This window comes from Nelumbo nucifera, chromosome 1 (assembly GCF_055504915.1).
Source record: "Nelumbo nucifera cultivar China Antique chromosome 1, China Antique-T2T, whole genome shotgun sequence".
In the NCBI taxonomy this organism is placed as follows: Eukaryota; Viridiplantae; Streptophyta; class Magnoliopsida; order Proteales; family Nelumbonaceae; genus Nelumbo; species Nelumbo nucifera.
Window position 1 is genome coordinate 11,994,133 of NC_142649.1, and position 3,665 is coordinate 11,997,797.

At 43.9% G+C, this 3,665-nt stretch overlaps 1 pseudogene across 1 annotated transcript; it reads left to right on the top strand.

Annotated features, from left to right (window-relative positions):
* The first annotated feature begins 524 nt into the window (after window positions 1–524).
* LOC104610285 (putative carotenoid cleavage dioxygenase 4, chloroplastic pseudogene) lies at window positions 525–2,650 on the top strand (annotated as a pseudogene). Its single transcript, XR_016078935.1, has one exon. The product of XR_016078935.1 is annotated as a putative carotenoid cleavage dioxygenase 4, chloroplastic pseudogene (transcript).
* Window positions 2,651–3,665: the final 1,015 nt, after the last annotated feature.

Here is a 3,665-nt window from a genome sequence, read left to right on the forward strand (position 1 = left end):
CGGTCCCTTCTACGTTTTGCCAATTTTGGCTCAAGAATTGACGGCTTCCTAGATTCAAAGTGAGTTCAGCTTCTGTAGGGGCAAGTGGTCCTCGCACCGTTCGAACAGCCCTTTATCTCCCATCAAAATAAATCATACAAGTATAGAGATATTTACAAGTAAGGATATAAAGATTGTTGGAACGTGCTTTTATTGACTGTGGGGACTGGGACTGTGATCTCAATGGGAGAGAATACTACCCAAACTGATTGGACCGATCTGTATGGCATAAGCTGCCTTGAAACCATTAATCTGGTACATCATCCGGAGGCTCAGTTTGGTGCTTTATTGATGATGCCATATCTACGGTTTGATTCAATCTATGTGGCAAATGAAAAACAAAAGAAGATACAATGATAGTAAAAGTGTAAAACGATACATAACTAATTGATATGTAGCCATGAAAATAGAAACTTGGCAATTTCAGAAATGTGACATGTCTCTTTAGAGTTCTTTTTTTTACGTCTCTTTAGAGTTGAGTTCACGGCTCAAACACCATCTCTGTTCACTTATAAATCAGAAATCTGAACATCTTTGTTATCTCAAAGAAAAAAAAACTGAACAACTTTGTATAATTGTATCTCTATCAACAAAGTCTCTCTCTCTCTCTCTCTCCGTGGATGGATGCCTTCTCATCCTCTCTCTTCTCCAAGTTCCAGCACCCAGAGCTACTTCAATGGGTCACCAAGCCCAGAGCAACGACTATGTCTCCTAACGCTCCTATCTTCACTATTTCCTCTGTTAGGATCGAAGAGAAGCCCGAGAAAGCAACAAACTTTATTACTAGACAAGAGCCTTCAAAAACAGAAACTCAACTTGGTTCTGTTGCTAGTTCATCAACAGAAGGAACAACCACCGGAAGACGGTTTGAACTGTCTATCCCGGCCACCATCTTCAACGGATTGGACGACATCATCAACAACTTCATCGACCCTCCTCGCCACCCCTCCATCGACCCAAAGCATGTGCTTGCAGACAACTTCGCCCCTGTCGACGAGCTGCCCCCTACTGACTGCCCCATTATAGAGGGGACGCTCCCACCGTGCCTGGACGGTGTCTACATCCGCAACGGACCCAACCCACAGTACCAGCCGCGCGGCCCTTACCACCTCTTCGACGGCGATGGCATGCTTCACTCTCTCCGCATATCCCAAGGCCGCGCCACCTTCTGCAGCCGCTACGTCCACACTTATAAATACAGCATCGAGCGTGAGGCGGGTTTTCCCATCCTTCCCAACATCTTCGCAAGCTTCCACGGCCTCATGGCCACCGTTACGCGCGGTGCAGTCACTGCGGGAAAAATCCTCACGGGGCAATTCAACCCCATCAATGGCATTGGCCTCGCCAACACGAGTCTGGCTTTCTTTGGCAACCAACTCTTTGCCCTCGGGGAGTCCGATCTTCCGTATGCCATAAGATTAACTCCAGATGGAGACGTCCAGACTATTGGACGCTGGGATTCAGACAAACAGCTCTCCATGAGCATGACGGCCCACCCCAAGATAGATGCAGACACGGGAGAGGCCTTTGCTTTCCGCTACAATCCAATGCGACGGCCCTTCGTGACTTACTTCCGCTTCGACGCAAACGGGTCGAAGCATCCGGATGTGCCCATCTTCTCCATGGCGCAACCGTCTTTCCTTCATGACTTCGCCATCACCAAGAAATACGTCATCTTCACAGGCATGGAGTTGAACCCAATTGAGATGATTGTGAGAGGAGGGTGCCCGGTGAGGTTGGACCCTAAGAAGGTGCCGAGGATCGGAGTGATCCCACGTTATGCCCAGGACGAAACCGAGATAAGATGGTTCGATGTGCCGGGATTCAACATTATTCACACCATTAACGCATGGGACGACGAGGAGGATGAGGACACGATAGTCTTAATAGCGCCCAGTATATCGTCGGAAGAGAAAATCTTAGACAGGATAGATTTGATGCATATGACAGTAGAGAAGATGAAGATGGACCTTAGGACAGGCGCGGTGTCGAGGTACATTCTCTCGGCAAGGAATTTAGACTTTGGAGTGCTGAATCCAGCTTTCGTGGGGAAGAAAAGCCGGTACGCCTATATGGCAGTTGGGGATCCCATGCCCAAGATATCAGGGGTGGTGAAGCTGGATCTGGACGCTACGAGAGATCTAGAGGGGCGCCGAGACTGCGTCGTTTCGTGTCGGACCTATGAGCCGGGGTGTTACGGAGGAGAGCCCTTCTTTGTGGGAAGGAACCCCAGAAGCACGGAGCCGGCCGACGAGGACGATGGGTACTTGGTGTCGTATGTCCACGATGAAAATACTGGGGAGTCGAGGTTCTTGGTAATGGATGCCCGGTCGCCGACGCTTGAGGTTGTGGCCACTGTGAAGCTGCCCCGCCGAGTGCCTTACGGTTTCCATGGTCTCTTTGTCGGCGAAGATGACCTCAGAAATCTGTAGACCAGAATGGACAGTAAATGGTTGGGGATTAAGGTAATCTCCAAGACAATAATTCTTTGGATTAAGAGGTTGTCGCTTGGGACTGTTTGATGTAATAAACTAATTGCTGATTAAAAATGGTTATGAAATCTATTCATGGAGAGTGTGAATCGAAAAGATTTTTTTCTGTGTTCATGAAATTAATTTGTAGGTCGAATTGTTTTCTGTACATAATATCAAGGTTCTCTCCCTTGGATTGGAATCTCCATGATAGAAACTTCATAAAAAAAAAAAAAAAAAGAATTTCCATGATAGACAGTCTTCACTTTGACTAAGCCAAAACCCAAAAATATACTTAGTTGAGCTACCCTGGGTGAATCAAGAATATAATTAATTACTGAACAGTTGTGGAAGGAGGGTTTGTGGCTTCCACGCCTCCTCAGTTAACAAACGACACCCAAGACCCGACATTGCTTATATCGATCGAGTTGCTTTCAGCCTCCCACTGAGCTGCTTTGCTGTGAAGGAAGCTACTAAACGAAGCTTCTTCAATTCACCAAAAAGCTTCTCGTTTGGCTGAAGCGACAGTTTCACTGGTCGAGGTGGGGCCCACCTCGCAAAGCTAGTACACCTGACTTGGGGCACATAGTTTTGTACTTTCTAATAATGTGTGCCTCACCAATCAATTATTGCATGTTTTCTTACCCCCTTCGGCGTTAAAAAAAAAACTATTGCATGTTTTAAATGTAAATTCTTCTTAATACCAAAAGTAAAGAAAAAGAAAAAGGATTGTTAGTCACATCATATCATACAGTCTGTAGTATTAAAAATTGAAATGTCCCTTTATTTTTTTTATCATATGTTTTTTATCATATGTGTGCCTCACCAATCAACCATTAACTATTGCATGTTTTCTTACCCCCTTCCCCGTATTTCCCTTCCTTTCCCTATCTTTTCCTTCAAATCAAACATAGCCTAAATGTCTATTATAAATAATTAGTAAATAAAATAATTCAAACTAAATCAAATAAATACTTGCTGAAAATTACTGAATTATGTAAATATTAATAACAAGCAACTATTTATAGGAATAAATAATAATAATAATAATAATAACAATAATAATAATAATCATCATCATCAAGTACTTAATTAAGTAAATAATAAAAAAATGAAATAACAATCATCAGTTATCATTAATGTTTATTCAAAGCA